Source organism: Neofelis nebulosa, chromosome 2 (assembly GCF_028018385.1).
Source record: "Neofelis nebulosa isolate mNeoNeb1 chromosome 2, mNeoNeb1.pri, whole genome shotgun sequence".
Taxonomy (NCBI): domain Eukaryota; kingdom Metazoa; phylum Chordata; class Mammalia; order Carnivora; family Felidae; genus Neofelis; species Neofelis nebulosa.
Genome location: NC_080783.1, coordinates 8,420,612 through 8,441,298, shown reverse-complemented (window position 1 = coordinate 8,441,298; position 20,687 = coordinate 8,420,612). Strand labels below are relative to the sequence as shown.

General features: G+C 43.9%; 1 protein-coding gene and 1 long non-coding RNA gene across 10 annotated transcripts in view; one reads left to right on the top strand and one right to left on the bottom strand.

Moving 5' to 3' along the window:
- Positions 1–20,687, top strand: part of ARMC9 (armadillo repeat containing 9) — a 155,287-nt gene that overhangs the window by 84,952 nt on the left and 49,648 nt on the right. The gene's annotated exons all lie outside the window — the stretch shown is intronic.
- On the bottom strand, positions 6,348–10,975 carry LOC131496259 (uncharacterized). Its single transcript, XR_009254402.1, has 3 exons — positions 10,669–10,975; positions 9,756–9,878; positions 6,348–6,827 (listed from the first exon to the last, which is right to left on the bottom strand). It is a non-coding gene; the product is annotated as an uncharacterized LOC131496259 (long non-coding RNA).

The window sequence follows — 20,687 nt, the reverse complement described above, 5'->3', positions numbered from 1 at the left end:
ACACATGGGGGAGGGGCAGAGAGAAGGGGAGAGAGAATATCCCAAGAAGTCTCCACACAGAGCATGAGGCTCAATCTCACAAACCACAAGATCATGACCTGAGCTGAAATCAAGAGTTGGATAGGCGCTTAACTGACTGAGCCACTCAGGTGCCCTTGTTTTGTTTTTTAAGTAAACTAACTTGACCTCCAACGTGAGGCTCGAGCTCTTGACCCTGAGATCAAGAATGGCATGTTCCTCCGACTGAGCCAGCCAGGTGCCCCAATTCTTACATATACATAGAAAAATACATATCATATTTATGTAAGGTTTGAAGTAACTTCTCAGATTTTTGGTTTCAGGACACTTTTTCACTCCTAAAAATTATTGAAGATTCCAAAGAGCTTTTGTTTATGTGTATTTTGCCTATCAATATTTGCTAAATTAGGAAGAATTTAAAACCGATAGAATGTGTTTATTACTTTTTATTTTTATTCTTTTTAAGTTTATTTCTTTTGAGAAAGAGAGAGAGAGAGAGAATCCCAAGCAGGTTCTGTGCCATCAGCACAGAGCCAGAAGCAGGGCTGACCTGAGCAAAAATCAAGACTCAGATGCTTAACCAACTGAACCACCCAGGTGTCCCAAGCGTCCAACTCTTGATTTTGGCTCAGGTCATGATCCCAAGGTTGTGGCATTGAGGCCTGCATTGGGTTCCACGCTGAGTGCGGAGCCTGCTTAAGATTCTCTCTCTCTCTCTCTCTCTCTCTCTCTCTCTCTCTCTCTCTCCCCCCCCCACTCATGTTCTCTCTCCTTAAATAAACAAAACAAAACATTAAAAGCAAAACAAAAAAAAGGTTAGTTGCAATGTAAAGTCAAACACCATACCAACAAATCTTTTTTATTCTGTTAAAATCTGCTAGTCTCGGGGCGCCTGGGTGGCGCAGTCGGTTAAGCGTCCGACTTCAGCCAGGTTACGATCTCGCGGTCCGTGAGTTCGAGCCCCGCGTCGGGCTCTGGGCTGATGGCTCGGAGCCTGGAGCCTGTTTCCGATTCTGTGTCTCCCTCTCTCTCTGCCCCTCCCCCGTTCATGCTCTGTCTCTCTCTGTCCCCCAAAAAAAAAAAAAAAAAAAAATGTTGAAAAAAAAAATCTGCTAGTCTCTTTTGCATTCTGTTAATCTTACTTTCTGATCGTTCATTGCTAGTGTATAGAAATACAATTGTTTTTAGTGTATTGATCTTGTGTCCTGAAACCTTACTGAACTCGTTTATTAGCTGTAAGAGTTTTTGTTTCTTTGTTTTGTTTTGTGATGGGTTCCTTAGGATTTTCTGTACACAATGCCATATCCTCTGTAAATATAGATAATTTTTCCTCTCTAGTTTAGATGTCTTTTATATTCTTTTCTTGCCTAAATTGCCCTGGCTACAACTTCCAGTACAACATTGAATAGAAGTGGCTAGCTGGACATGTTTGTCATTTTCCTGATCTTAGGGGGAAAGATTTCTGTCTTTTACTGTCCGTTGTGATGTTGGCTGTGGGTTCCTTATAAAGGCTCATTATCAGGTTGAACTTCCCTTCTTTTCAGAGTTTGTTAAGTATTGGATTTTGCTGAATGCTTTTTCCACATTAATGAAGATGATCATGTGAAATTTTTTCCCTTCATTCTGTTCATAGTGTATTACATTGATTGATGAATGTTAAACCACCCAATAACCACCCAATAACATATAAAAGGGATTACAAATCCCTTTTATAATTTGTAATTATAAATTACAAATAAATTTATAATTTATTTATATATAAATTTATTTATAAATTATATATATTTTATATACATTATATATATAAATTATATTATATTATAAAATTATATAAATTTATATATAAATTATATAAATTTATATAATAAATTTATAATTTACAAATTATAAATAAATCCCTTTTATTATTTGTAATCCCTTTTATATGTTACTGGATTTGGTTTGCTGGTATTTTGTTGAGGATTTTTGTATGTATATTTATAATAGATATCACAGTGTAGCTTGACTTCTCTTATGATGTCTTTTTCTAGTTTTTCAAAAATTTTCACTTCAAGTCTGGTTGACATACAAGATTATATTCGTTTCAGGTGTATAACATAGTGATCAACAATTATATACACCTCTTTTTCTAGTTTTGTACCAGGGTGAGCTGGAATATGTTCCCCCTTCTGTTTTTGGGAGAGTTTGTGAAGAGTTGATGTTGTTAATTCTTCTGTAAATGTTTGTTGGCCTTCGCCAGTGCAGCCTTCTGGACCTGCGTTTTTCTTTACAGGAAGTTTTTATTTATTTTTTTTTTAATTTCTGGTTTGATCTCTTTACTTGTTATAGGTCTATCTGTTCAGAGTTTTGCTTTCTTCTTGAGCCAGTTTCTATGATTTGTGTCTGAGAATTTGTCCATTCTATCCAAGACATCTAATTTGTTGATTTGTGTGCAGTTTTTTGTAGTATTGCCTTATGATCTTTCCTTCTATAAGGTCAGTAGTGTCCCACCTTTCATTCCTGATTTTAGTAACTTGAGTCTTATCTCTTTTTCTTGGACAGTGCTATGGACTGAATTGTGCCCTCTCACATTCATACGTTGAAGCCCTGACCCCCCATGTGTGTGTATTTGGAGACAGGGCCTCTAAGGAAGTAATTAAGATTAAAGGAAGTCATAGGGGTGGGGCCCTAATCTGGTGGGATTAGTACCCTTAAGAAAAGAGACAGTACAAGATACTCTCACCACCATGGGGGAGGGCACAGAGAAGGTGGCTGTCTGCATCCAGAGAGCTCTCATCAGGAAGTGAAACAGCCCACACGTCTTGGCCTTGGACTTCCCAGCCTCCAGAACTGTGAGAAATACATTTCTGTTGGTTAAGCCCCCCGGTCTGTGGTATTTTACTACAGCAGCCCGAGCTGACTAAGACAGTCAATCTAGCTAAAGATTCATCAATTCTGTTGATCTTTCCAAAAACCAACCTTTCATTTTATTGATTTTCTCTATTGTTTTTCTGTTCTCTATTTCACTTATCTCTGCTCTAATCTTTATTATTCCCTTCCTTCTGCTTTTCTGTTTCTGTTTCTTTAAGGTGTAAACTTAGGTTACTGATTTGAAAGCCTTTTTTCTAATGTAGGCATTAAATGCATACATTAAATATATATCACTATAGTTTGCAAGGATATGGTGGATTTGCCCTGTTGGTGGAAAATAGTATGGAGTTCCCTCGAAAAATTAAAAATAGAACTACCCTACAATCCAGCAATCACAGTACTGGGTATTTACCCAAAGAATACAAAAACACTCAGAGGAATACATGTACCCCTGTTTATGTTTATTGCAGCGTTATTTACTATAGCCAAACTATGGAAGCAGCCCAAGTGTCCATCAATGGATGAATGGATAAAGAAGATGTGGAACACACACACATACACACACACACACACACACACACACACACACACACACAGGAATATTATACAGCCATAAAAAGAGTGAAATCTTGGGGTGTCTGTGTGGCCCCGTTGGTTAAGCATCTGACTCTTGGTTTTGGCTCAGGTCCTGATCTCACGGTTTGTGGGTTCGAGCCCCATGTTGGGTTCCATGCTGATAGTGTGGAGCCTGCTTGAGATTCTCTCTTTGCCCCTCCCCCTCTCACTTTCTCTGTCTCTCAAAAATAAATAAACTTAAAAAAACTTATAAAAAAAAGTGATATCTTGCCATTTGCAATGACATGGATGGAGCTAGAGAGTATTATGCTAAGCGAAATAAGTCAGAGAATTCAAGAAACAAACAAGCAAAGGGGGAAAGGAGAGAGAGGCAAACCAAGAAACAGACTTGGGTCGCCTGGCTGGCTCAGTTGGTAGAGCATGTGACTCTTGATCTTAGGGTTGTGAGTTTAAGCCCATATTGGGTGTATAGATTACTTACAAATAAAATATTTTTAAAAAATAAAGTAAAATCTTAAAAAACTAAAAACAAAACAAAACAAAACAGACTCCGGTATAGAGAACAAACTAACGGTACTAGAAGGGAAGGGTGGGGGATGGGTGAAATAGCTGATGGGAATTTAGGAGGGCACTTGTGATGAGCACCAGGTGAAGTGTTGAATGGAAGTGTTGAATCACTATATTGTACACCTGAAACTAATATTACATTGTATATTCACTGACTAGAATTTAAATTCAAACCGAGAGAGAGAGAGGGAGAGAGAGAGAGAGAGAGAGACAGACAGACATCTGACAGAGGTACATCACCTAGCACCCTCAACCAATGTAAAGTGTATATGTATATACATTTGTGTGTGTGTGTGTGTGTGTGTGTGTGTGTGTGTGTGTGTGTATTCCCACTATAAATTTCCCTCAGAGTACTGATTTTGCTATATCCCATAAGTTTTGGAAAGTTCTGTTTCCATTTCCACTTACCTCGAAATATTTTCTACTTTTCCTTGTGATTTCTTCTTTGGCCCATTGGCCATTTATGAGTGTGTTTTCAACGAGCCCTTGAGACAAGGCTGTTGACACTGAACAGGCTCTCAGATCAAATAAAGATAAGCCCTGGGAGGTGTTCCCAAGGACTTGCCTGACAGGTCAGATAATGATGGTTCTCTTGGAATGGGGCTTTTGGGCACCTGCTCCTTCCAGTGACCGCTTGGTTGCTGGTTTTCACTTTGATTGCAGGGCTGGGGGTTTTCAAGGAGCTGGGGAGAGAGAGGAATGCCACAACATTTGCTATTTTTACTGACAATTAGCCCCCTTTTTTTTTTTCTTGAATAAGCACTCCTCAGATGGTCATAAGCCATTGGTTAATTTCCAGAGTTCTGAAAATTTTGGTTTGGACAGTTTTTGCCAGTGTTTTCCTTGCTTTTGTGGAGGAGTGGATTTTTGGAAGTTCTTACATCACAATTCCTGCTGGCATCCTGCCTAGTTTATACCCATGCATGATTTTGTATTTTCATGCATTGATCATTTGGGAAATAACGCTTTCTCATTTTTGCAGTTTTTCCAAATGTGGCCGTACTTCATTACAAAACATCCAGAAACTGCATTAGTTAATATTGCCTCTGATCTCATCAGAAAAGTCTTTAGAGGGGCGCCTGGGTGGCTCAGTCGGTTAAGTGTCTGACTTCAGCTCAGGTCACGATCTCACGGTTTGTGAGTTTGAGCCCCTCGTCGGGCTCTGTGCTGATAGCTCAGAGCGTGGATCCTGCTTCAGATTCTGTGTCTGCCTTTCTCTCTGCCCCTCCCCTGCTTGTGCTCTGTCTCTCTCTGAAAAATAAATACATGTAAAAAACAAAAAATTAAAGAAAAGAAAGGTCCTTAGGTATTGGGAAGCTATTAAGCTTGCGGTGGCAGGAGCAAGTGTTTTCAAATGTTTGTTTTCTCTGGAGAGTTCAAATTTCATCATTGATAATAGATCCTACCAGTTGTTTTCCTTGATGTGAAGGGCTCACCTCATTAATCTCTAAGAAAATGTCTGCCCGACACCTAAGTCTGAAACAACATAGTTTGTCTATCATTCTTTCAAGTAAAAACGGTGTTCCTTAAAAAAAAAAAACAAACAAACAAACAAAAAAAACCAAAACTGTCTAGTTAGGCTCGAATCTCAGATAATCTCGCAAATGTTTTTCAAGATAACCATCACGTACATCCCATTTTGATACACAGAATGTTAGAAAGACAGTCCACTGGAGTCGAGACTCAGTCAAATTCTTGCTGCTTCATCAAGGACATTCTTCAGTGAAACTCTAACAGCTTTCTGTCATTGATCTATAATTTTTCTGTCTGTCCATGTGTTCATCCATCTATCTGTCCGTCTGTCCATCTGTCTATTAACCTGTGGTGGCAGTGGCGACGGTTACTCGAGTTTGGTGGCCCAGCCTGATGAAGGCACCGGTGGTTTTACCCTCTGTTGCGTCTGTTCCATCAGTGCAAATGTCAGCACAGTTGTCCGGGGATAAACCATGCAAGTCAATACATTAAATATTTCTTCTGGCAACACTTGTGTTTGTTGTCAAGCAACAAAAAAGATCTCTATGCAAAAGTCTTTGGTGGCTAGTTACTGTTGATACTGGATGAGTATAAGTGAAATAGCAAGTCCAGACATACTTCTGCAGCTGAGATATAAATTAACACAGCGTTCGTGTTTGCAGCTTAATCTTTGATTTGACGAGCTACTGTTTCATTGGAAAGTAGCATACTGTAATTTCTTTTGTTAACTGCCCATTCAGCAGTGTAAGCTCTACAAGGCTATTGGGTATGTTTCTTCAACAAAGACAATAATTACCCTTCATTGCTCTTCAGTGGTTTTGTTGTTTCTTTTTGAAAATAATTGGGGGGGGGGGTGTGTGGTTTTAGATGCACAGAAGAAAACAATACAGAGTGCCCGTATACCCATCACACAGCTTCGGTGGCTTTTTAATTTCTAGTTTGAAAAAAAATGAAAACAAATTTTCAATTATTGACTTTTAAAGAAGTCATCACATCTATGTTTAAAATATTCAAATCCATTTTCTTTAAACTCTCAATGATTTGTCTCAAAATGATACCTCAATTATACTTATCTGTCATTATAATATTATCCAAATATGTTTTGTTACATAAGACACAATAAGGCATCTGTTGACATCTACAAAATTGAGGGAAAGATAGCTTCCGTGTAATTCCGTTTTTTATTTGAAGTCTGTCCAGCTTCTTTGGAGTACATCCTTCCCTTCCATGAGTCAGAGAACTTCCTGATAAGTATTTTTCTCGGCATCTTTTAATATAAATGGTGCAGCTGTGGGTTGAGAAAGTGGGGCCTCCGGTCTCCCTTTTTAAGCCAATGATCCATCCTTAAATATAAGAAAAAATACTGTATAAATAAGTTTTCTTTTATTTTAGAATAAATGATTCTTAAATTTTAAAATAACAGTTTTAGTGAAAATCTTAAAAATTAGAAAATTTCTTGAAAAAATTATAAAAATACTATTCCAAAAGAAAACAATAAGTCTACTTATAGTCTGTTTCCACATAAGAGCAAGGAAAGACTTGATTTTGAAATAATGACATATCGAATGATAATGAAGTTGGATCAGTTATAGTAGATGTGACCAAGATAGCTAGTGAAAACACAAGGGAAGAACTGAGCACATGTTTATATCCCGAACCTTAGAAGCTTGTAGAAAGTACAAGAATACTCAAACATTCTGTTAGCTATCAGAGTGATATCATCACATGTCATGTAGCTCTACAAAACTTCAGTGTATCATAAGAGAATGAAAGTAAAAAAGGCAAGTGTTATTACTATTAAAATAATTATATATTATTTTATAAATTATAATATAGAAGTGTATTGTCGCTGTGAACATAGTTTAGACTTCATGGACCCCCTGAGATCTTAAGGTCTCCAAAGTTTCCCCAGACCACACTTTGAGAACCACTGATTTACCGTTTTGTTTTGTACAATCTTTATGTGTTTGAGTATTACAATTTAATGAAAAGGGGCGTCTGGGTGGCTCAGTCAGTTAAGAGTCCGACTTTGGCTCAGGTCATGATCTCACGGTTTGTGGGTTCGAGTCCCGTGTCAGGCTCTGTGCTGACAGCTTGGAGCCTGGAGCCTGCTTCCAATTCTGTGTCTCCCTCTCTCTGCCCCTCCCCTGCTGACACTCTGTCTATCTCTCTCAAAAATAAATAAACATTAAAAAAAAAATTTACAGTTTACACTGACTTTGTAAAGTGGATAATAGGGTTTCTTCATCTTTTCCTAAGGACTGGAATTAGTTTTGTTTTGTTTTATTTTGCCCTCTCAGTTCTTCTGCCCCCACCCCATCCACCTGGCCCAGTGATACCTGCACGGTCTCTCCTGAGGAAATGAATCTGGTCAGGTACAAGTAGGAAGATGGCAGGTGGGTGGGTCTGCGGCTGACCTCCCCCGGTGGTTGCAGTGAACTCAGACCCAGTGACCATTTCCTGTGGTTGACTGTGACACAGAAGGGCTAGATTTTTTTTTTTTTTTTAAATCTTATTCCCTACAGCATCAGTGCACAAAGCAGAAAACTGGGTCTTATTCCTTTAAAATACAAATTCGTGTCATTTTCAACATACGACTCAGTATGATACTCTCTTTAGATGTATTTCACCAAAACAAGGCCCTGCGTAGAAAGGCGGCAGGTAGGAGAGCCGCATCGGTAGCTTTTATAACATCCCTGTGGGTTCTGGCATCGCTAAGGGATAATTAGCATCAAATCGCTTTTTGCAGTTTCCGGGACATTGTCAGCCCTTGCTGAATGTTAGCTCTCATTACTATTGGCGTGACGATGATGATTGTCATTATCATCAATCTCCCCTCCGGCGTCAGCTCCAGGCCCACCGCGCCCGGCTATGGAGAACCACGTAAGCTGGTGTTTCCGCACTTGGCATTCCGTCGCTGGCTCTGGTGGCAGCGTGGGTGCCACCGAGGAGCCCTCGATAAGAACGTGGCCTCAGGTGTTTTAAAATACAGTGTATTTATAGAAAATTTGAGGTTCAGTAAGGCTAAGAGATCAGAAGACAAGTGCCTTTGAAAAGATAGTTTGTGGGGCGCCTGGGTGGCGCAGTCGGTTAAGCGTCCGACTTGAGCCAGGTCACGATCTCGCGGTCCGTGAGTTCGAGCCCCGCGTCAGGCTCTGGGCTGACGGCTCGGAGCCTGGAGCCTGTTTCCGATTCTGTGTCTCCCTCTCTCTCTGCCCCTCCCCCGTTCATGCTCTGTCTCTCTCTGTCCCAAAAATAAATTAAAAAAAAAAAAAAATGTTGAAAAGATAGTTTGTTACAGTTCCCAAAAATCAGGGGCATGCTGCATCCTAGGGGGGGGGAGGGGTGGGCGGGGGCGACGCTGGGAAGCCCCAGGGTCAGTCACGAGACAGAGGGAGAGAAGGGACATGTAGCCAAGAGCTTCGATTGTGGTTTGTGCAGGAAGGAGTGAGGGAGGCAGGTGAAGCAGGTTCAGGATCCGCTAGTTTGAATAGTTTCAGTGGGCTCTGGCCTGAGGGGCTGCCCCTGGTTGTCTCGCACGTGGCCCTGGGGTCATTAGGGCAGGTGGATAATGGCCAAGAGTGTGAGAGCCTGATAACAGGAGGTAGTTGGGGTGCGGGCCCTGGGTTGGTCGGCTTGCCTTTGAAAGGTGCGCTCCCGACTGAGTTTTCCACCGTCTCCGGGAACTGGCTTCTGGCCTCATCTCCCTCGAGAAGAAATGGACTCTCCCAAGTGTGAAGGAGCTCCAGGGACCTTACGTGGTCTCGAACCTTCCCTCCAAGTTAACCACTTCCTTCAGCCCACCATTGCTGCCACCCGCACTCCAGGGCCGGGATAATTACCGCCATCATCCTGCCCGGTTGTAGGATTCACACGGACCCCCTTGGTGTTGACGAACGGATAAAGGCCAGAGCCTTTTGAAAGGAGCTTTTGTTTAAAAACCAGAGGAAGAAACTTAGCAAATGAGAGAGCTGCTAGAGCCGTTCGGGTCCAGAGCTGCGTCGCAGAGAGGTGGGCCTCAGGCCGAGGAGCGGCATGAGCCCAGAGCACAGGCCCGACCCAGCCAGGGATGCTTCACTGTGGCCCGGGCATGGGCTGTGCAAAGCGGGAGGCGGGACACAGCTGCAGCAGTGCCGGAGCCAGACTGCAGAGAACGGAGAGCCACTCAACTGTTGTGTGCCCGGGAGGGGTGTGAACAGAGCTGGGTCCTAGGAAGATTACTCTGGCACGAGCATTCACGTTAACTGGAGATCCATAACGCTTAGAATTACCTGACTGGCAGTATTTTCTGAGCAGTTACTACGTGTGGGACTGGGCCAAGAGCTCTACAAGCTGTTTTCCGTTTATTCTTCGTACGCCTGCTGTCAAGAAGGTTCTGTTACCAGCACTACGTACTGGACGAGAAAACCGAAGTTTAGAGAGATTCAGGAACGTGCTCGCGGTTACACGGGCAGTAACTAGCTGAAGCGAGGTTTGAACCCAAGCCCACAGACCGCCCCACGCCCCACCTCCCCGCGGCTGTGCACTTTGAGCTTGGGTGGGGAGTGACGCTAAGCTGGCCAACGGCAGGGAGACGTTGCGCAGGGAGTCCCCGTGGACAGAACCCTCGGGAGTGCCGGCTACCGGGGTGCGCCATTAGGAACCGAAGGCTGGGGTGACCTTGGGAGGATGACGGTGCCTTGAACAAAAGTGGGGCACACAGGCGGGAGGTGCATATCACGTGCAGGGTAAAGCTGGATTTTAAACGGGAGGTCCAGGGGCGCCTGGGTGCCTCAGTCCGTTAAATGTCCGACTCGATATCTGCTCAGGTTGTGATCTTGTGGTCATGAGATCGAGCCCCGCGTCAGGCCCTATGCCGAGCATGGAGCCTGGTTGGAATTCTCTCTATCCCTCTCTCTCTCTCTCTCCCCTGCCCCTCCCCTGCTTGTGCGCGTGCTCGCTCGCTCGCTCTCTCTCTCTCTCTCTCTCTCTGAAAATAAACATTTTTTTAATAGATAAATGGGGAAGTGCCTACCATGATCTAGCTAGAACAGAAAGCAGAGGGACGTAGAACCAGTCAGTTTCTACCCAGGCTTCCCTCGTGACCTTGCATTCCACAGACAAAGACATACCGTGGAGTGCTTGGTCCATGACCTCCTTTTCTTCTGCCACCCTCGTCTATAACCTGTAAGACGGCTGACCCACCTGAAGCTGTACATGTCCAAAGAGCCAACGGCAAGCTGCTCTCCATGAATCATTCTGATGGGTCGCCCGCTGTGGTCGGCATGGTTGGCATGGTGCAGATAGGCTTGTGATTCCCTGTTACCTAATTAGCAAAGAAATGTCTGTCTGTGTCTGTATTACTTGCAGGACCTTTCCATTATTTCACCGAGTCAATAAAGAAACCAGTGTTTCCCAATTAAGGCTTTTGCTTTTTTCTGGTTCTAAATCCATTTATTTCTATAACGGCCCCTGTGCTCCCAGACCTTGGCTGGGATGAACCACCCGTCAGGCTGACTCACGGCTGCTGCCCTCATTTCCACTCTGGTTTCTATGGAAATAGACATCAGAAGGCTCAAAACAAGGTGAGGGCTCTGAGACACCTCATGATTCTGAGGCTTTTGCAAACCCTATTTGTCCGACATCTGTTTCCATGGAAACAGATGCAGAAAAGGTCAACCAGTGCTCTACAACAAGCTTCTCTTTCTCTTATCTAGTTTTGTTTTTTTACAAATAATGAAACAGTGCATGTCTTTTTCACATTATCACAGAGGTTTTTAAGTTTATTTTTATTTATCTTGAGAGAGATAGAGATATCAAGGTAGGGAGGGGCAGAGAGAGAGAGAGAGAGAGAGAGAGAGAGGGAGAGACAGAATAGCAAGCAGGTTCCGCACTATCAGCACAGAGCCTAATGCAGGGCTCAGTCTCACAGTTCATGAGATCATGACCTGAGTGGAAATCGAAGGCCCCTAGAAATAGTGCCTTAGGGATACCTGGCTGGTTCAGTTGGTAGAACATGTGACTCTTGAACTCAGGGTTGTGAGTTCAAGCCCCACATTGGGTGTGGAGCCCACTTTAAAAAAGACCAAAAAAAAAAAAAAAAAAAGACAAAACGCTTAGTGTCTTAGGTCTGGGAATATGACTGGAGAAAAATTGGTACATGACCCGCCATTGCTTCCAGCTTCAGAATTCAATTCAGGTGATGACTGAGCCCCCCTCACGTGCATCACTGTGGCTTGGCTGTAAGGGCCCAGGGTCTATTTGACTCCAGTTTGAGCCCATTTGTATCTAAATTCATCTACCACCTATGGTATATAAAGTACCAAACTGTCAACTAACTAGAACTTAAATAAAAACTTGGAATCAAAAAAAGTAGTGAATACATCTGCTCTGTAAAACATAGAAACAGAAGCAGTTTTCTGTTCTAGTGAGCAAACTGAGCCAAGGCACCACACTCAATCTTGTAAAATGACGAGAACCATGGAACTGATGGTCATGAAGCACTTGCTGGGCATGGAGCAAGGACAGTCAAATCTCTAGCGGGAAAAGCTGAGCAAGCTTACTGGAAACAGAAAAAAGTGAAAAATAGTGAAAGTCATCATTGTTCTGTGGGAGCCACACTACAGAGCATTAGTTACGCAATTCACTTAGCAGCTTTTTTTTTTTTTAAGACTTTATTTTTAGGTAATTTCTACACCCAGTGTGGGGCTCGAACTCACCTGAGATCAAGAGTCACAGGCTCTACTGACTGGCCAGCCAGGCGCCCCAGTGTTCTACTTTGTGGCATTTATTTTGATGCTATCTTTCATGATTGATTCATCTTTTTTTTTTTTTTTTTAAGTTTATTTATTTTGAGACAGAGAGCGCGAGAGAGACAAGCACACAAGCCAGGGAGGAGCAAAGAGGGAGAGAATCCCAAGCAGCCTCTGCACTGTCAGCACAGATCCCAACGCAGGGCTGGAACTCACAAACCATGAGATCATGACCTGAGTTGAGACCAAGAGTCAGACCCTTAACCAACTGAGCCACCCAGCTGCCCTTTTTTTTTTTTTTCCTTTGATTCATCTTTTTTTAGCTGCTGTTTATTCGCACTGCCTTTTATCTCCCAGTAATGAATTAACTGTAAGTGCCACCAGGGCAGGGACAGTGTTAGCTTAGCTTTGTTCTCCAGGGCACCCCCACCACCTAGCAGACACATGGCCCACACAGGTCGGCGGACAGGGATCCACTGGGGGAGTAAGTGCTCACAGCAGACAGTTGTGCACGAATGCTGGTGGTTTTCTCTCTGCAGGGAGGTCCTCCAGGGCAGGCAGAGGCTTCTGCTTCAGGCCTTGGAGAATTTTCACGAAGTGCATATGCCTTTTAGAACCACCCGGCTCATTAGAACCCACATCTTAGCAGCCCTCCCTTCCCTCTGCTTCTGACTCTGGTTTTGACATATATCTCAATGGAATCACACAGTATGATATACTCTGAGTCTGGCCCATTTACTCAATGTTACGTTTGTGGGTGCTGAAGTTAGGCTTTGCTGACTGATACAAAGCACCCCAAATCTTAGTGGCTTAAGAAAGCAGCAGCCTTTCGCTCCCGATCCTGTGTCGCCTGGGCAGGTCCTGGGCTGCTTTCACTGGGCTCACTCCCCATGGCTGTTTCTGGCCGGAGGTCAGCTGGGCGGGAAGGTCCTCGGTGGTCTCACAGTCTGGCAGTCGGTGCTGGCAGAAGGGTGTGTCCTCCGCGTGGCCTCCCCTCCCATGAGCTCGCTGGGCACGTTCACAGCACAGTGTCGCCAACTTCCAAGAGGCTGAAGGCAAAGCCGCCAGGCCTCATGAGTCCTTGGAACTGTCTGGGCCTCACTTTGGCCACACCCGTCTGGTTAGAGTCACAGCCAGCCCCACCTGGAGGGGTTGGGATGCACACCCACCTCCGCCACGGAGGGCTTGCAAGGCACTGTTGCAAAGGGGAGCTTGCTGGAGTTGGGGGTTGCTGTGTGCTCAACAGTCCACCTCGGTGAGAGTCACCTCAGAAGACAGCAGTAGCCTCTGTATACTAAGCAAAATAACCTTCTATAACGAAAGGAAAAAAGACACAATAAACCAAGGAGTTCTGTCCAATTGAAGTTAAGAGTTTTAGCCACCTAAATTCATATGTATTACCATCTAAACCTTACCCAACATGGGAAAATCCAACTGCTCGTTGCAATCTGAATCTCCTACTCTGAGTTTTTAATTTCAGAAACTGAAGTTTTTCCTAACAACCAGAGAGCAGTGTTGCAAGGACTAAATGGATACCTGTATGTGTGAGCAGCGTGCTTGGCCCATATCGTCAGCGGTAGCCCTCTGTTTTCTCCTGCGTCGTCCAAGTTGATCATGCTCTGGGAACCACACAGAAACAGACTTAGCGAGAATTCATCCGCTTAACACATGTTTGTCGAGTGCCTTTTGTATGCCTGGGCCTGTTCTAGATCCTTACTGATTTTTCTCTCCGTCCTAACAGAGAGAGAGGAATATAGAAATCTCGGATGATAATTCTAGATTTGCCTATGTGTCCTTTCAATTCCATCATTTTTGTGTCATCTGTTTTAGAGTTCTTATGTTTTAGGCATATATGTTTGTGATTATTATGTCATCCCACAGGGTTCACCCCTTTATCATTGTGAAATATCTTCTTTGTCTCTCTGAATGTCCCTAGACTGTCTTGTCTGTCTGATATTAATATAGCCACACCAGTTCTCTCCTGCTCACTGCTTGCATGGTGTCTAGCTTTTTCCATTCTTCGGCCTCCAGCTGTGTCTTTGAATTTAAAGCACTTCTCATAAGTCATAGGAATGAAAAGTACAGCATAGGGATATTGTCCATAATACTGTAATGCGGTTATCATGGCGGGCATTTCATAATGTGCATAATTGTTGATTACTGTGCTGCACACCTAAAATGAATTTAATATTAATACGTCAATTAAAAATCTTTAGGGGCGCCTGGAGCATGTGGCTCTTGATCTCAGGGTCGTGAGTTCAAGCCCCACATTGGGTGTAGGGATTACTTAAATATATGTTTAAAAAAATGTTTAGGGGCGCCTGGGTGGCTCAGTCAGTTAAGCATCCAGCTCTTGGTTTTGGCTCAGGTCATGAGCTCATGGTTCGTGGGTTTGAGTTCCACCTTGGGCTCCACACTGACAGTATAGAGCCTGCTTGGATTCTCTCTCTCTCCCCTCTCTGCCCCTCCCCCCCCCCTCAGAATGGATGAATAAACTTAAAAAAAAAAATGTTTTGGGGCGCCTGGGTGGCGCAGTCGGTTAAGCGTCCGACTTCAGCCAGGTCACGATCTCGCGGTCCGTGAGTTCGAGCCCCGCGTCAGGCTCTGGGCTGATGGCTCGGAGCCTGGAGCCTGTTTCCGATTCTGTGTCTCCCTCTCTCTCTGCCCCTCCCCCGTTCATGCTCTGTCTCTCTCTGTCCCAAAAATAAATAAAAAACGTTGAAAAAAAAAAAAAATTAAAAAAAAAAAATGTTTTAATGTTTATTTAAGAGCATGAGGGAGGGAGGGGCAGAGAGAGAGGGAGGCACAGAATCTGAAGCAGGCTCCAGGCTCTAAGCTTGTCAGCAAAGAGCCTGACGTGGGGCTCAAACTCACAAACTGTGAGATCGGGAAGGACCTGAGCCAAAGTCAGATGCTTAACCAGCTGAACCACCCAGGTGCCCTTAAACTTTAAAAAACGTTTACTAAAAATTTTTTTCTTTAATAATAAAGTGCTTCCCTGTAGACAGGATATAGCTGGATTCTGCTTCTTTATCCAGTCTGACAATCTGCTTTGGATTGGGTTGTTTATTTAGTGCATCCGTGAACACTTAAAACAGTGTTATTGAGGTATAATTTATGTACCATAAAATTCATCTTGGGGCGCCTGGGTGGCACAGTCAGTTGAGCTCAGTCAGTTGACTCTTGATTTTGTCAAGAGATCAGGTCATGATCTCACGTTTTCTGAGTTTGAGCCCCACACCAGGCTCTGCACTGACAGCACAGTGCCTGCTTAGGATTCTCTCTCTCCTTCTCTCTCTGCCCCTCCCCTGCTCATGCATGCACGTGCTCCCCCCCCCCCCCCCCCGGTCTCTGTCTCTCTCTCTCTCAAAATAAATAAACTTTAAAAAATCCATCTCTTCTAAGTGTACAACTGAATGATTTTTAGTAAATTTACAGAGTTGCACTACTGTCCCCACAATTCAATTCTAGAACGTTTCCATCACCCCCAAAGGAATTCCTGTCCACCTTCCCCTTTCCCCCAAGCCCCAAGTGACTACTGATCTGCTTTCTGTCTGTATAGATTTGCCTTTTCTTTTCCTTTCTTTTTTTTTGAGAGAGAGAGAGAGAGAGAGAGAAAGAGAGAGAGAGAACTGGGGAGGGGCAGAAGGAGAGAAGAAGAGAATCTTAAGCAGGCTTCATGCCCAGCATAGAGCCTGACATGGGGCTCAATCCCATGACCCTGGTATCATGACCTGACCCAAAGTCAAGAGTTGGACACTCAACCAACTGAGCCCCCCAGACACCCCTAGATTTGCCTTTTCTGGACATTTCAATAGCAGGTCGTCTTTTGCATCTGGTTGCCTTCATGAAGAATGTTTTTGAGGTTTAACCCTGGTATAGAACACAGCAGCACCTCACTCCTTTCTGTGACTAACTAGAATTCCATCAGATGGAGACACCACCTTTGTTGTTTGTCCATTCACTGGTTGATAGACATTTGCATTGTTTCCACTTTTTTAGCTCTGGTAAGTAACGTCGCAACGGACATTCGTGTACCAGTCTTCGTGTGGGCTGATGTTTTCACCTCTCGTGGATAACCACTCAGGAGTGGAATCCCTGGGTCATATGGCAAATTTATGTTCACCCTTTGAGGCAATGGACAGACCGGCTTTCCAAAGTGGCTGTACCCACTGTTAGGTTCCCCCCCACCCCCGCCCCCCAGCGGTGTTCAGGGTTCCAGTCTCTCCGCATCCTGCCCGATAGCATTGTCTGTTGTTTTAGTCATGGCCATCCTAGTGGCTGCGAACTGATATTACAGTGTGTTTTTAATGTGTGTTTTCCTAACAACGAATGACGTTGAGCATCTTTGCGTGTCCTTGCCAGCTGCATTAGTTGGCTAGGGCTACTGTAACAAAGTACCACTAACTAGGTGATATGTATTGTCTCATAGTTCTGGAGCCTGGGAGTCCCGAGCTAAGGTGTCAGCAGGGCTGTGCTCCCTCAGGGCTCTAGGGGAGATTCTGTTCTGTGCCTTTGTCTCGGCTCCTGGTGCTTCTAGAAGTCCTGGGAGGTCCTCGGCTTGAAGCTGCACACCTCCAATCACTGCTCCCCTTGTCGTGCGGCCTTCGTATCTACTTTGTCTCTTAGTATCTACTGTGTCTCCGCATCATCATATAGGATTAAGGGCCCATCCTACTCCAGTATGACGTCATCTTGACTAACTACATCTGCAGCCACCCTCTTTCGAATTAAGATCACCTTCCGAGTGATCACCTTCATTCGGAACTGGTGTACCAAATGAAGGATCTACAGACTGGCCTTCTGAATGAGGGGACATGAGCCACGCACAGGCAGCTCCCTCAGCATCCGAGCTCCCGCTTTGGGGAGGTGAGACCACAGGGTTGTTTTGCTTGAAGGCATAGTTTTAATACACCCACACCAAGGAAGTAGAGTGACAAGATTTATTACTTAACAGGGGCGCCTGGGTGGCTCAGTGGGTTAAGCGGCCGACGTCGGCTCAGGTCACGGTCTCGCAGTCCGTGAGTTCGAGCCCCGCGTCGGGCTCTGTGCTGACAGCTCAGAGCCTGGAGCCTGTTTCGGATTCTGTGTCTCCCTCTCTCTCTCTCTGACCCTCCCCCATTCATGCTCTGTCTCTCTCTGTCTCAAAAATAAATAAACTTAAATTAAAAAAAAAAAAAGATTTATTACTCACAGATCCCAGAAATTGAGGGGGTTGGACAGTGAGCTAGGGGAACAGCTCCCCTTCCCAGGTTGCGAGCAGACGGGATAGAGAGCAGGCTGGTCAGCACCTGCTACTTGCAAGGTGGTTGGAACAGAGGTCACTAACTTTCCTCAGACTTCACTCTAAGTGGTTGAGTGGTAATTTTAAAAGGTGCCTGGGAGGGGTGCCTGGGTGGTTCAGTAGGTTAAGTGTCTGACTTAGGCTTAGGTCATGATCTCACAGCTCACGGACCCGAGCCCCGTGTCAGGCTCTGTGCTGACAGCTCAATCTGCTTCAGATTCTGTCTCCCTCTCTCTCTGCCCCTTCCCCGCTCACGCACTTTCTCTCTCTCTCTCTCTCTCTCTCTCTCTCTCTCTCTCTCTTTCTCTTTCTCTCTCAAATATAAATAAACATTTTTAAAAAAATTTTAAAGTACCTAGTAAAAGCAAAGCAGGAATTTATGGCAAGAATCCTAAACTCGAGTCCTTAACTAAATGTCCAGACTCTGGGTGTGAGTAAGGTTATTATACTATAAGGTGTGCAGGCAACAGCTCAGTAAAACAACGTTTTTCTCATCACACTGAGGTAGTGGGGGTTAGGGCTTCCACATATCTTTTGGGGATACACAATTCAACCCATAATAGTAGACGTTTGTATGTTATCATAAGTGAGGTATCTATTCAAATATTTTGCCCATTTTTAAAAACTGGGTTGTTTGTCTTATTGAGCTGTGAGAATTCTTTATATATTCTAGATACAAGTCCTTTTTCTGATACATGACTTACAAATATTTTCTCCCAACACGTGGCTTGTCTTTTCATTTTATTTTATTAAGTTTTTTATTTTAATTCCAGTATTGTTAACATACAGTGTTCTGTTAAGACTGGTGTCCTGTCTTTTCATCTTAATGAAGTTGAATTTATGTTTTTTTGGTGTTTTTTTTTTTTATGGTCTGTGCTTTTATGGTTGCATCTAGGGCCTCTGCCCCACCCAGAGTTTATCAACCTTGGTACTATTGACATAGGGAGAGGTAGCTTTGTTGTGGAGACCGTCCTGTGTTATATGGAACATTTCACAGCATCCCTGGCCTCCACCCCTTGGATGCCAGTGTTAACGACCCCACTCCAGAGTTATGACAACCAAGAATGTTTCCAGACATTGCTAAATGTCCCCTGGGAGGGAACAAGATCACACCTAGGTGAAAACCATTGGCCTAAACCAACACTGCAAAGATTTTCTCCTGTGTTTCCCTCTAAGAGTTTTGTAACTTTAGCTCGTACATTTAGACCCAGGACCGTTCTTGGTTCATTGTTATGTTTGGTGTGAGGTAAAGATCTAAATTTCTCTTTTTGCCCATGAGTACTCAGTTGGCCCAGTACCATTTGTTGAAAAGACTATGCTTTGACCCATTGAATTACTTTGTCAAAATTGTACCTCTGTAAAAAAGAATTGATTGGGGGGCGCCTGGGTGGCGCAGTCGGTTGGGCGTCCGACTTCAGCCAGGTCACGATCTCGCGGTCCGTGAGTTCGAGCCCCGCATCAGGCTCTGGGCTGATGGCTTGGAGCCTGGAGCCTGGAGCCTGTTTCCGATTCTGTGTCTCCCTCTCTCTCTGCCCCTCCCCTGTTCATGCTCTGTCTCTCTCTGTCCCAAAAATAAATTTAAAAAAAAGTTGAAAAAAAAATTAAAAAAAAAAAAGAATTGATTGGCATAAATGTAAGCATTTATTTCTGGACTCCCGTTTCTGTTGGCTTGATGTTTATGTCTGTCTCTGTTGCTGGTACCACATGATTTTAGTTGCTGGGGCTTTATAGTAGGTTTTGAAATATGAGTTCTCCAACTTTGTTCATTTTCAAAAAAAACTTTTAAATAAATTTGTTTTGTTTAGTGTTCATTCATATTTCATGTAATTATCTAATTGGGTTTAATCCTGCTATCTGCAGTTTTCTATTTATGTCATCCTTTTATTCCTCTGTTCTCACTTTCTTTACATGCATTGCCTTTTTTTTTTAATTTTTTTTAATGTTTTTATTTATTTTTGAGACAGAGAGAAACAGAGCATGAGCGGGGAAGGGGCAGAGAGAGAGGGAGACACAGAATCTGAAGCAGGCTCCAGGCTCTGAGCCCTCAGCACAGAGCCTGACGCGGGGCTTGAACTCACAGACTATGAGATCATGACCTGAGATGAAGTCGGCCGCTTAACCAACTGAGCCACCCAGGCGCCCCTGCATTGCCTTTTGTACTAAACAAATATTTGGGGGGCACCTGGGTGGCTCAGTTGAGCGTCTGACTTCGGCTCAGGTCATGATCTCATGGTTCGTGGGTTCCAGCCCCGCGTCAGACTCTGTGCTGACGGCTCAGAACCTGGATGGAGCCTGCTTCGGATTCCGGGTCTCCCCTCTCTCTGCCCCTCCCCTGGTCATGCTCTGTCTCTCTCACTCTCAAGAATAAATAAACATTAAAAAAAAATGTTTTTAAACAGGTATTTCTTAGTATACCATTTTAATGACTCTCTTGGCTTTTTGGCTGTATTTGCCTTTTTCCTTTTAAGTTGGTTCTAGGAATTGCGGTGTGCCTATGTTACTTACCACAGTTGACTTCTGGTCAATACCGATCTGTTTCTGGTAAAAGAGGAGAATTTCGCACTAGTATGGCCCCATTTCTGTTCCTCTTTTGTGCTCTGTGGCCATATATACTACATCTATATTTATTATTGGCCCTGTGTTGTAACTGTTCGCTTTAAATAGTCACATGTCTTTGAAAGAAATACGGGGAAGGAATGTATCTGTGTCTCCACCCACATGTTTACCATTTCCAGAGCTCTTCATTTTTTCCTGTGTGAAGTGACCATCTCACGTTAGCTCCCTTTCGCCGGAAGCCCTGCCTTTAGCGTTTCTGGTAATTCAGGCCTGTGGACGACAAGTTCTCTGTTTTTTAATATCTGGAATTGTCTTTCTGTCACCTTCATCTTTGAAGGCCCATTTCCCCGGATATAGATCTCTTGGCCAACAGGCTTTTCTCCGTCACTTGGAATATGCCAGCGCTTTGTCTTCCGACTTCCAGTGTCGCTGAGGAAAAGCCAGCTGCTTTTTCATCTTGTCACTTTTCATCGTTTCCCGCCACCTGATGAGTTCTTTTTTCCCCTGTTCCTTGAGATTTTGTTTTTAGTTTTGGCTCCCAGCAATTTGATTGTGATGTGTCTAGGTGTGCTTTTCCTTGTACGTATCCTTGTTCGGGTCCACTGAGCTTCTTGGGTCCATAGATCATTGCC